This window comes from Adiantum capillus-veneris, chromosome 5, assembly GCF_014529385.1.
Source record: "Adiantum capillus-veneris isolate H3 chromosome 5, ASM1452938v2, whole genome shotgun sequence".
Classification (NCBI taxonomy): Eukaryota; Viridiplantae; Streptophyta; class Polypodiopsida; order Polypodiales; family Pteridaceae; genus Adiantum; species Adiantum capillus-veneris.
In genome coordinates this window covers 53973699-53987225 of record NC_140935.1, presented here as the reverse complement: position 1 = coordinate 53987225, position 13527 = coordinate 53973699, and the positions used below count along the sequence as shown (strand labels likewise).

Here is a 13527-nt window from a genome sequence, read left to right as displayed (position 1 = left end):
TGAGTGCAGGAGAGCAGTAGCGCTGAAGATCAAAAACAACAAAGAGAGAGGGCTCGCACGATTGGGGAAAACTCACTTAATGAGTTTGTGGCTTTCCCACTTTATTATAAGTGACTTTTAAAAAATGTGTCCAGGTTCAATGTGAACCTAGACAAAGTATAAAAATATACATTAAGAGGTCATTTAGGGCGTTTAACCCAACACCACTCACTGGCTGACCTTGCTATGCCTCCAGCTTTAGTGAGCTTCAGTTCAGGTCCCACCGGGCGTGTAATATGAGAACAGCTGTAGTAGAAAAACCTGTCCTGGCGCTCTGTGCATGAAGCTTGAGAGCAAAATGCTCGAGAGTCTCACTCAAGTGCCCGACAGTGTGCAGTGCAATGTGATCGCACGAATTTTGTAAAAAAACGAAATTGAAACAGTGGATCAACCGACATACTAGAGATAGAAATGACACAATAGACACATGGACTGCTCAATCAAGCCTCAATATACTGCAAAGACCCAAGTGAAAGACAAAATTCGAAGAACATGAAACAGCATATATAATAAAGTTTTTATTGTAACTAGTCATAAATTAATTAGTCATTGGCAACTATTTGAATTGTATCAGAGGTGTATTTTATCTTCTGACAACCGGATAAATCACGTTCTTGTGGTCAACGTTGGTCATTAAGTAGACTATAGCAGCTGAGGAATGCTTTTGTCCATTCAGTGTTTGCATACGTTTGCTCTATTTAGAATGACAATTTGTCGCTAACGAGATGATTTGTGCAGGCAGTGGAATTTGGAAGGAAAGTTGCAGCCAAACATTTTATTCGTCATGTCTTGCAGTAAGTACCAAGTTCCTGATTTCTTTGGCATTTTTGAGGGGTACCACATTCTGTTCATTCTTCATATTCATTGCACATGCTCAGGGAAAATTTGTTTGAAGATGGGAATCATCTTTATCGGTTTCTAGAGCATGATCCAGTCGTATCAACCAAATGTTTTAACTTCAATGGAACCACAATGATGCGGAGCCACTTTCTACCTCAGAGATTGAAGTTAGCCTAAGAAAGTTCACCCTTGCCATAATAGATTCGTATGTTTCAGATGATGGCAAGCGCGTTGACTATCAAAGCATCTCTATGAGCGAAGAGTTCAGAAGGTGAACCTTCTTTTGTTTTGATTTATCAAGACTTACTTAGCTACAGCATAATGAATACAATGATTATTTGTACTTAAAGACCTTTGTCATGTTATGTGCAGGTATGTCAAAATGACAGAATTGCTGCATCGCTTTGATCCTAGCACCCTTTCACAAGAGGAGAAGCTTGCATTCTTTATCAATCTCTACAACATCATGACGATACATGCGATAATTATCCTGGCCATCCAACCGGTCCATTGGATAGGAGACGGCTATTTGGAGATTTCCAATACCTGGTCGGTGGCTACCCGTATTCATTGTCAGCAATACAGAATGGAGTGTTACGAGGCAATCAACGACCACCTTATCAACTCATCAAGCCTTTTGGACCAAAAGACAAGCGGTTACCAGTATGTATCCTGAATACTACAAAGTAATGGTGTCCTCTAAGTCAGGCTCGTGAGAGATTAACTAATATGTCGTGCTACCATCGAGGTGTATGTCTCATAGTTGTGGGAAAGGGAGAAGGGCGAACAAGCACGGAGATGCTACAAAAAAATTCTAAAATTTGGAATTTTGGGGAGCTTTCAGTGATTGTATGGAATGAGGGGGGTCGAAACCGAGGGAAATGGGAAGCAAAGTAAAAAATAGGGAAAAAGTCTCAGGAGAAGAGTGTTGAAGTTTACAGATTATAACACATTTAGAACTCAACGGCAAGCTATTAATATTTTTGGCCTTTAGAAGTCATCCTAAGGGTAGCAAAACTCTATTGGGTGGCGAAGGTAATTCAAGTTGCAAATGCATTAGGTTTTCTACCTTAGAACATGAGCTTCTGTCGCTAACAATGGGTGGGTATCCTTATTATGGGTGTAGAAAGGGTGATTTCCTTGTACATTCCTCTTAGAATAACAGACTTGTGGTAATGTAACTTTGATCTCTATCGTCAAATATTAGGAGCTGGATTTTAGTGTAAGCAAGGTTTATGCCTCGTTGTTTGTGTGTCATCCCTTTGGAGGACAGCAGTTGTTTTGCTGCTTTTTTGTTTCTCTTGTAATAAAGTATATATTTCTTCCGTTGCGGTTGCATATTGGTAGCATTACTGATATTTTTACTTCTTGCCAGATAGCATTGCCAGAATCGCAATGTCTTATACATTTTGCGCTAACAAATGCGTCTCGCTCAAGTCCGGCTCTCAAGTGTTACTCTCCTAGAGACATTGATGCGGAGCTTAGGGCGGCTGTCAGGGCTTTCTTTCTGGATGGTGGTGTGGTCATTGACATGGAGTCTAAAACTGTCTCTCTCAGCAAAATCATCAAGTGGTAAGAAGCCTATGCAGGCTTTCAACTATCTTAACCATGTTTTCTATCATTGAGACTATACATCCTCCAAGATGGCTAACAGTCTGGAGTTTGTTGGAAATGGTTGCAGGTTTAGTGTTGATTTTGGGAAGAATGAGCTGGAGATATTGAGATGGCTTGTCAATCACTTAATAGAGCCAAACAAGGCTGAGAACCTGCTGGAGTTGCTTGATGGAAACCAGTTCAAGGTTGTTTACCAGCCTTTTGACTGGAGTCCTAATGTGTAGGTGGGAATGGGCTAATTGTTTATGCATGTTCGAGGTAATGGTTGTACAGAAGGCATTTTCTTTTGAAGCATAGCATAGCCCAGTTGCAGAGCTTTTGACATGCTTCTATTCACATTGTTTTGGGGTTGCTGCAAAATGACAAAGGTTGAAGAAAAAGGTGGATGGGCTCAAAGGTTCTTTAGTGCTTGCATTTGCGACGCTAAACGACACTTTCTTTATCCTACTAGTCTGCTGAAGTTAGCAGTTTTTGGGCTGTCAACACCTCGGCGACAATTAGTTCTTGATGTTTTGAGTTGAAGACCTATATCTTTGCTAGTAGCGTGTTGCGCTTGTGCAATCCAAGCTTGCAGGGCCAAATGGTTTCAAAGTAGTATGAAATCTGAGCCTTGACAAAGCAAGTCATAGTGATGTTAACATACCAAATATACTTTTTCTTTTAGGGTCATAAATTGATTTGTCAAAGTGGTAAGCAAAGTATGTATCTTTTTCTCCCCTGCAGGAAGGGTAAGGTTCAATATTCAGTGGTCGCATAGAAACGCTACTTCTGTGAACTTAAAAAGGAGTTGCAATTTGTGTTAAGAATTTGCTTTTTTCCTTTTGCAGTTGTCTAATAAGGGGTTTAGTAGTCTGTTGCTTATATACACTACTAGTGTGAGCTAAAAAGGAGTTGCTTATAGCAGAACAAGTATGTGCTACCGAGGTGTATAATGGACATTTATTGATGTATACACCTTTAGATGAATTTCCAACTGTGCATGAGTTTTACCCATAGATTCTTGAACAAGGCCATCACAAAGCCGACAGAGGCATTGCTTGTATTCTTAGAGATATTTTAATGAACATTTAAAAAAAAAAAACATTGCATAAATCTCTTGATTAGTGCCTCATGACGTGCTTATGCTGGCAAACCATTTTCCTTCTTACAACAGGGGCGTTAAGTAAGCATAGTATCATGTATATGTAGGATTATGTGTGAGATAGTTGACATTTTTTCCCCCCTATTTCTATACAGTGGCACATCAAGTAGAGGGTCCCTCTCTTCTCATCCTCTGATGCAGTCCATTGTATTATTTTACCTTATTTGTCATCATTGGTTTCTCAAATAATGTTACCTTATTTGTCATCACTGGTTTCTCATCCTCTTCCATAGTCCATTGTATTATTTACCTTATTTGTCATCGTTGGCTTGACAACCCCTAACTAATATCAGAGCCCATGGCACCAGTCCTAGGGCTAGTTGACGGTTTTTTTTTGAAGCAATTGCATCATGTTGCAAATATTAGATTTTGATAATAGCCTAGCTCTAGGAAACTAATAATCAAATGCCCTTTAACCAAGGGACCTATTTTTGAACTTTTCCAATTCATGTTATCAATTAGTTGCATTTACTATTCCATATATAGAAAAATTGGCTTAGCAATTTGTAGAGAAAGTGCTCTATCGCTTAGGGAAAACCTCATCAACACCTTATTTAGCCCTCATCATTGGTTCTTACAAAAATAGCAAACAGGTTATCAAATCATCCTCTCAATCTCTTCACTATTTACCAAATTTCCTCGGGACAATCATGAAGCATTGTGGCAACTATCATCCCTTGTCAATTGCTTGGACAACAAGGTATCTAGCCTACAACTATCTGCATTATTGAAACTCAATATTTTTTTTTCCACTTGCTTCCATTGGCTATTGGAGAAGTTTTTGCACTTTGGTTGAGAAATATTGAAGCCACACTTCTCAAGCTATTTGTGGGCTACACTAATTTTGAACCATAAAAGAGCATAAATCAAGGATCAACAATTTTAATGTCAAAAATGGCTTTGGTAGGTTATGGTTAGTCTTGGTTTGCTCAATCTATTGAATTTTCAATATTCTTGATTTCTCAACGTATTGGGTTTATTACAAATCCATAGAGCTTTAGTTATTCATTTTTCTTGGATAGAGATTTCAATTTACCCATCCCATCGAGTGTTTCATATGCTCACATTTTGCTTTATGGTGATGACGTTTTTGTACCTGTTGGGTAAACGAGCTAGACAATGCCCAATCACCTAGATTGGGGTAAGACCTATCTAAGTCACCATTATTAGTGCACAATACTAAATTAGCAACTTAGACAAGTATTAGTTTGAGTCCATAGGCTACCAACATGTATGGATAAGAAGTACAAATACTTAGTCTCAAGTTGAGAATAGTTAGTATGACAACTAAGAAGCAGGTAAGACTTTGAACTATTGTATAGAGATATCCATAGACGATCAACATGGCATCAACCTACTATAGGTCTTTCACTTCTAAAAAATGACAATGTTATAATGTTGTCTTGGAAGTGCTCCCAATAACACTTCAACTTTGTCTTCTTCTTGTTGATGTAGGTACTTGGTAACTGGGCTTTTGATGTCTATTGGTTAGACTTGCAATGTCCTCCCCACTCTCTACGGTAAGCGTATATGATTGTTTCAACTCACCTTAGTTTTCTTTGCTTTAGCTCCAATTTCTTTTTTTCAATCCCTCCCACACTTCAAGAGCACATGCACTCATCAACAAAGTGAACATAGTCATGCAAAGTTGTGATAATGATGTCTAAAAAAACTTTGTAGAGAACTTTCGCTTGAAAATATTGTGGGGAATCCTTCTTGTGTGGAGGAGTCACCCTTTGGAGTGGTGACTGCAACCCCTGTTCATGTGAACAAGCACTATTCGACCTTAGAGGGTAATGAAATCAAATGGAGATTCTTGGTCACATTCACTACTTACAGCAAAGCCTTGGAATGTTAGCTCTATGAGCTGTTTGAAATGGGAGGCTTCAAATTTATCTGCATTCTCCTCTTCAAAGTCGGATGAGGTCTTTGACCACGAGACCTACACATCAAGAACATAGTGAATTTCCTCTAGCCAAGGGGCCACAAAGCCTTGTGTATAGGGGAGCCAAATCAAGGGATGTCATATTATTCCTAGCAGAGGTACACACACACAAACAAAACTACTTTTGTTTTGTATCTTACTTCACCAAATTATTTATGATGGAAAAGCCTGATTTCTAGAAAGAAATAACCCCCTTTTTTTCTTTCTTTCTCCCCTACATATCAAGTAAACCATCCATTACATCATCGTACAAACAACTATCACAGTAATAGCAGGTGTTTGGACTCTGAGCCAGGGGTAGGATACGGGTTGCCAAGACTACACCATACTCCTTAGTGCGAGGAGTGCAATTAAAATACCCTCATAGTGTCTGCCCATATCCACGATACACAAAAATCGTTTGTGGAGGAAGAAACTGTGCTAGCACATATAATCGCTCAGAAACCCCTTGCTTCATTGAATGTTCTACATAATAGTAGTGTGGCCCTAGGCCCATGGCTTCTGCCACCATAGCCAGATGGATATTATTTTTAAAATGCTCTCGACCCCAAAGAGTCACCCGCGTCACTCTATCCTTATATGTCCACCACTTAGTCTGAGTAACTGATGTTCTTAACTGCGGAAATAATGTCGTTCATAACGGAGCAATGTGATCCTCTTAGTAGACACTTTCGACTGTTGAAGATATGCAATGGATATTGGTAAAACCTGATCATCACTAGGAGTCATAGCATATGTTGGATGAAAAAAATCTCAGAAAGCGACTCAAGGAAGATCTTTGTGCACTCACCCTTTCAAAAATATTGCCCGTCTTTTATAGAACTACATTGATACCTATACTCATTGTTTATTGCTTCGAAAATCCCAAAATTAATTACTCCCTCACTTTATCTCACTTTGTAGTGACTGGCAAATTGTCTACTCTCTTAATGTGTCTAATTTATATGGCTTCTAATTATAGTTGCCTTAGAAATATTGTTGTGTACAACTGGTGTTTTCACCCATTGATGTGAACAGGTGTATGTTTGGTAAATTTACCTACGGGCTTTTCGACCTCTCGACAACCGGCTAGACAACTTGGCTATCTACCAACTTGGTTAAAAAAGCATATTTAGCTCACAAACCCCTTTTTTTTGGGTGGGTATGGCTTTTAACTTATTAGCTATTAAGGTAACTAAAATTTTCCCTTGATGCTTAAAATCGCTGTGACGTGAGAGAATATCTTTGCTGAGTGATGCTCTGTGGGTTATTGCCGCACGCCCTTGTCTGCAAAATATGTAAGGGTGAGCGTGCGTAGATTGTGTGGAGGAGCCCTACGCTGGCCGCTTGCATCCGGATCCGGTGCTGTAAATAATCCCTATATAGGGGGTCTTCAATGCAGACATAGTTGGCTGCAGTACCTGCTTGATTCTGGCCCCTTTTGCTATGGAGTAGCTTCTTCTCCTATAAATACACTGGAAGGTATGACTCACTTAGCATTGGGTTCTGTAACCTCTATTTTGCGTTCATTTTCTGGTTTGCTGTGGTGTCCTCATCATGCCGAAAAAAACTGATAAGGTGCTGATGGATTCGTCATCCTCAAATCTACAGGTTAACTGATATTTTCTTAAAAGCCTCAAGCATTGTCGTAATCTGGAGTATTTTTTTGCTAATATTTGGGTGGGAAATCTAATGGTTCGTATGCATTTTCTATATTGCCGCTCAATATGACGGGGTTTTTTTTCGATTAAAGTTATGGAAAGATTGCTTAGACTAATTGTCTTGATAAAATTTGTGAACTACATCTTGACGTTTTGCTGCCAGATCTCGATTTGATAAAGAACTTGACCATGATTGGGAATAGCTTGATGGTTGTTTCCATGCATAATAGTGTGTCTATTAAAAGATTGAGCATAGATCTTTTGAGGTGTAGTATGACTTACTGCCTAATTTTGGATTTGTTACTTTTGTCTCAAAATCCTAAACTTAGCCATGTCGATTGTACCCTTTTCCGACTAGAGTATTGCATACATGTTGGGTTGAGGAAAATTTTGAAATGCTTTCTCCATGCTTACTATGGAAACTATGAATGAATATCATATTGTGTGTAACCTTGTCACTAAACCGTTAGAAATCTCGGTTCTTTTTTGGGTTATTTATCTATAGCTTGGTAACTTGTCCTGGATTATAGACATCCCGTTTTAGATCTTACGGAATCTAACTTAAAACTTACTCATTATAAAGTTGTGGCAAAAATCTGGTCCTTCCTGTCCAATACAAGTATGGCTTCTATTAAACCATGCTCTCTTTTACCAAGCTTACCGTACTGGATGGCTTCATAAACTAGTCGACTAGCTAACATGGTCTTCGACTTTCTTGAAATCCTAAAAACAATATATGCTGGTATGGTTGACCTAAAGCTATGGCATGAATAGTAGATCGACTGGTATACTAAATAAAATTGGTGCACTTTGACTGTAGCCGTGTCGCTACCTATGCTCGAGACTATGATTATGCCTGGCAGTATAAAAAATTACTATGAATGATGATACTATTCTTTTCCATGTAATGTAGTGATTTCCGTTTAGATGCTTGAAACTTGAAAATAATTTTGCAGACTTAGCTTTGCCTGGTTACTTTCTTACAGGAGATAACTTTTAAGGATATTGCCCTAAATATGTTGTTCACTTACTAAGGGAAGCATGACTTGTTTTTGAACTTGACCTTTGTTTTATACATGGTTGTATGGTTGCATACCTGTTATGAGGTTATGAGGTTATGATTCCAGCTTGTTGTTTTGGGACTATTTTCTGATGCTATGAAATACCAAATCTCGAAACTAATTCACTTGTTGGTTGATGAAGGACATCAGCCAGATTTGGTAAACTAGGTTGGAAGGTTATGAGCATTTGATCAGTAGGAGTTGATTAAAAACAAAAATAATAAAGTTATCTTGCCTGTTGATGTTTGTTACCAGATTGTTCACACCTCTAAGGATATAACTTGTTAAATAACTGATGCCTCGTGTTTTTTTTAAAAGAAAGATGGGTCTTCACCTTTAATAAAAATCTTTAAACATGAATATGTTTTAAACATCACTTACGGTATCAATACTTGATGGAATGACCCCACTCTTGCATAATGAAGACCGATGAAAAATTACTTGTTTAAAAGTAAGTGCTGGTCCGTCTTTTAGCTTGTACTGGTCTATGTCACCTGCTTTTAGCGGATTGTCTATGCCAAGTTTATAGACCTTCCCAATTGGTATGAACGTTACTGGACTATCACTAAGTGAGCGAAACTTTGATTATATGGCTCTTCAGATAAGAGTTGTTGCTGGGCGTACTGTTTCTTCAGTTGGTACTGATTGTGCAAGCTATTGCTTTTTTCCTAGCATACATGACTTCAAGAAATGGAAAGGCTAGTTTTCTATAGATTAAAACAATTAAATTATTTGTCCGTTTTCTTGCTCTTGCTTAAAGAATGTGTAAACCTGCCTTGGTTGGTTATATTTAGATGGAAATCATTGGTTAGTAGCATATTTTGCGACTTTATGAGATACTTGATTTTTGAAGAATATGTTGATTATGGCATAATATGAGACTCAGATAAAGAAAGGGCTTATGGTTTAGCCTTGAGAGGAGGCTCACTCTTGAAAAAAAGGGGGGGTATTCCTAGTATAAACTCTAATTTTTTACATATTAAAGAACGGTTTGTTTTTTCATGGTGACATGGATAACAACTGGGATGCCCAGCATCACTTGTGTACAGCCACGTGCTAACAATCTCTCTTGTGGCTATGGAGGTAGGTGAGGGCTACCTTCTTTGATAAAAACATTCTGTTCTTTGTGGTAGATGACTGGGAGCTATTCGCTTACCTGAAGCAACTACACGCCAGAGTCTGGGATGACTATTTCCCAAGCTTTACTTATTACCTTTACTACCTTGTACAAAATTTATTTTTAACTGCAAATAAATTATTGTACTAAACCATGGTACTTGCCTAGAATTATTGGTCTGTGAATTGTATAGTTCGTTTGCGTATGTATTTGTATTTATTTAGAACTGCTACACACACATTAAACGCATAGGAGAGATTGACTTTTATGTGTTTCTCTCTCAGACCTTAGTTCTAGTGTTAATGCCCTACTATTATATAATTTATTATATGATAGTAAGTAGGGGTGCTATCACACAGTCTCAATGGTCCCCCTTGACCTGACTGGTTGAAGGTTGCTAGCACGACCACTCCAAACTGTACTCTCACTTTCTAGATTTCCCCTTTTGGTTCATGTCATTTCACTAGTTTATCACTTATGTCTACCAGGTTACGGGAAAGCTCACTGCAAGAATTAAAGTCTGTTCTGACCCTGTCAAACGAGCTCTGATGTCGGAGAAATTACGACTTGCTAAAGAAATAGAAAGCACCTTTCCTTATATTTCTCTTAGGATTCGGCCTTATCTGCATAGGGATGTAAAATTCAAAAAACAATTACACTCTGTATAAGACTACCAGGTCTACTCAACCTTTCCAAAAGGATGTAATCTAACTCCTGTTTTTGAATTCTATGCAGATTGTATCCCTTTCCCAAGGGCTCAAGCTTCGGATGGAACCCCTTTCCATTGCTTCGTTACTTGTGTTAAAGTGTATTCAGGATAGTGAGGCTTCAACCTTGATTTTTGATGCCTCGAAGGATTCTAGTTTGTCTCTTGTCAGCTTATCTCCTTTGACCAATGGATGAAGGTTCTGGATCTCCTTGTTAAGAATAATTCTGATGGTATCAACCTACTTCGAGAATTTACCTCTAATTTGGCGGTTATTTCCAAAGCCCATTCACAAGACTTAGCTTCCTTCTCGTCTAAAGGTTCTGAACTTTCCAATCTCCTCAGAAAATTTTGCGGGCTTAGTCCCATCTTTATTACTGCTCCCTCTACACCTATAGTTCCTCCGCCAAACAGCCTCTTTTGTAGGGATGCCGCTGCTTTGGAAGATGTAAAAGAATTTAAGAAGGACCTATGTTCACTTAGTGAAGCTTCCCTGTTAGATATGGTGCCGAAGGTATGTAGGGCCTTTCCTTTTCTACCATCACGACAGATTGAAGTAGAATCACTAGGTGTAGAGCACAAACTTTGGTTGTTCCCCAATAAAGGATTTCTTGCACCCATCTCTATGGAAACTTGGGTCTTCCTGGCTAACGTGGTACCTGCCACTATTGAAGAATGCAAACTTAAAGTTCTTAAAGGAATTCAACTCTTGGATAAAGGTGATTTGATTAAAGCTCCGTTCAATATGAACTTCCTTGATGAAAAAAAATGCAGTTCGAATACAGGTTTATATGCAAGAACCAAAGGTGTGATGCCTTCAGTAAGAATAATGCTAACTATTACGTGTGGAATGTGTTCAGACCTTACCTTAAATGTGTATGTATATTTTTTGTAACATTTAATGGCCTAATAACTTATGTGTAGCGGAAATTAGCATGAACATAGTGGGCGCGCATTTCATTAGAATAGATTCCTAATGAGAATTACAAGAGTGCTTGGGTGGAGAGAGCAACGAAAAGCATAACACCTAGTTAGATAGCATCAACAATACTTTCAAAAGAGAGAGAAATTAAGCTATTGACAACAGTTGAGGACCGGATTTGCATGGAGCCGGTCACCCCTCCAAAAGGCTTTGTATTATGGTTTCTCCCATCAAGAGAGACATTGTACAATACAATTCTTTGTGTTCCTTCAAGACTAGCTAGTGCAATGAAGATGGAAGCTTCATGCACTAAGCAAAACACTTAATCAAACACAACTTGAATTATCCCCGTTCTCAGACCCAAGACCTCACACACCTTCGAAGATGGTGAGAGCTAGCAGGGTATGAGAGTAGATTGAGAGGAAGAAGGAGTATCTTACGAGAAAGATGTACATCTCCTCACATAATCACTCATATTAGCATAGCTTAGCTTAGTAATTAGCTTGGTAGAGAAGATGAGCATGCATTGAAGCTTGGCTCTTGGTTGGATTTGCATCCACATGCCAAGAGAGTGTTGATGTAGGCTTCTATCTCACAAGCTTGGAGTAGGTGATGAGCTCTCCATTAAAGCTTGGGAGGAGATAGAGTATTCTTTCTTCACACATGGTCAAGTGTGAGTGTGTGTGTGTCAATGCCAAGCAAAAATCAGCCCCCTCTCTCTCTCTCTTGGGCGAGCCCTTCCTGCTAAAATGGTCTGGCTTTTGCCTCATTGGACCTCCCCAAGTCAAGCCAATGGGTGTTAAGCAGCATAAGTGATAGCCTTCTGACATGTGTCCCCCTTTCCCCTTTTGTGAGAGCTTTAGGTAATTAAATAATTAAACTAAACTCTCATTGGACCCCTTTGCCTCCTGGCCAATAGGAATCAGGCAAGCCATTGGGCTCCTGAATGCTCATTGGACCCCTTGGGAGACTGCCCAATAGTCTTCTAGGAGACTTAATTCTCATTGGTTTCTTTTATTAAATGCTTTTAAATTAATTAAACTAGATTTACTCTAGCTTAATTCTCATTGGTCCAGTTCAAGGGTCTTCAATAGGAATTGGGCACACCTTGTGGGCATCTGGCCTAGGGAGCTGACATGTGTCCCTAATTCCCTTTGTGAAAAGGGAGCCTGTGTGTGTGTGGCTTTCTCTCTCATCCCCTACTAAATGGGCTCGCCCCCTCCTTTGTAGGCTTTGAAGAAGACTTTTGTACACACACTAAGCATCCAATTTTCCCTAGGATTGACCTTTGGACACAACCTTTGAATTTTGGAACCTTAGCATTTTGGAAGTCTTAATGGGCTGAACCTTAGGGTCTTTTTAGCCCATTGTTGCACATGGCTCTTTTGCAGATTGGCCCCCCTTTTGATCCCTATTTTCCCTCCTTTGGATCCCTACTGTGGCCGGTCTGCTAGCTTAACCAATATTCTAGATTTTTCTCCCCTGGTACCTCCCCACATTAAATGATCAGTTTAATATGAGAAAATCGTTTAGGAGAATTAGATATTGATTATTATGACATTACCTCTCTCTTGAAATCATAGTCGTCCTCGACTATGGTGTAGAGAAGATAAAGCATATTCATGAGTCCTTTTCTTAGCGGGTAGAGGATCCCTATGTTACCCTACGACATCATTCCATAATGGATGACTAGTCCATTTGGCGCTTGAGAGCCTGAGGCTGCCGCAAGCATGTCTGCACATCAATCCTATCAGTCTTCCATAGTAGAGTGACAAGCTCTACTTGGTGTTTGGGAGACGTCGTCTCCGCAAACTTGATCTAAGCATGCATACTACTTCATTTTTGTGCACAAATAAAGAAAAAGAGAGTCTTATAAGACAAAAATTTTGTTCATTTTTAACATTTTGTACATTTGCTTACTCTTGGGAAGCATTGTAAGCATTGACAAGGTTTAGGTTATCCTTTAATTGTATGCCTTGCATCCATCTAGCATCTTCAAAAGGATAATTCTTAAACTTAATAAGATATCGTCGGATAGTCTTACCGCCTCTTAATACCTTGTCTTCATGTCGGAGAATGGACTCGGGCTGCAGCACCTCCTCTTGGTCCTCGATCTCCGGTGGGTCTTCAATAGTTGGTTCTTGAGGTGGCTCTCCTTTGTAAGGCTTTAATAGGCTCACATGAAAAGCATTGTGTATGAGCCAATGATTGGGCAACTTAAGTTGATAGGCCATGTCATTGATTGGCCTAAGAATCTGGAAGGGACCATAGTACCTTTTTGCTAGTTTAGCATAGTACTTTTGGTGGCCCGTAGGATTCTTGCCCGTCGTGTGCCTTAATCGAGCCTTGGGAAACTTTAACAAGACCCAATCGTTTTCTTTAAAGGCTTGGGCTCTTCTGTGCTTGTCAGCAGCAGCCTTTTGCCTTTGCTGTGAGATAGAGATAGCACTTTAATCTTTTGAAAAGATTCTTGTAGGTCTCGGCTATACTCATCTGCAGCGA

At 39.2% G+C, this 13527-nt stretch overlaps 1 pseudogene; it reads left to right on the top strand.

The window, feature by feature from the left end:
• Positions 1–466: 466 nt before the first annotated feature.
• On the top strand, positions 467–3258 carry LOC147457336 (uncharacterized; annotated as a pseudogene).
• Positions 3259–13527: the final 10269 nt, after the last annotated feature.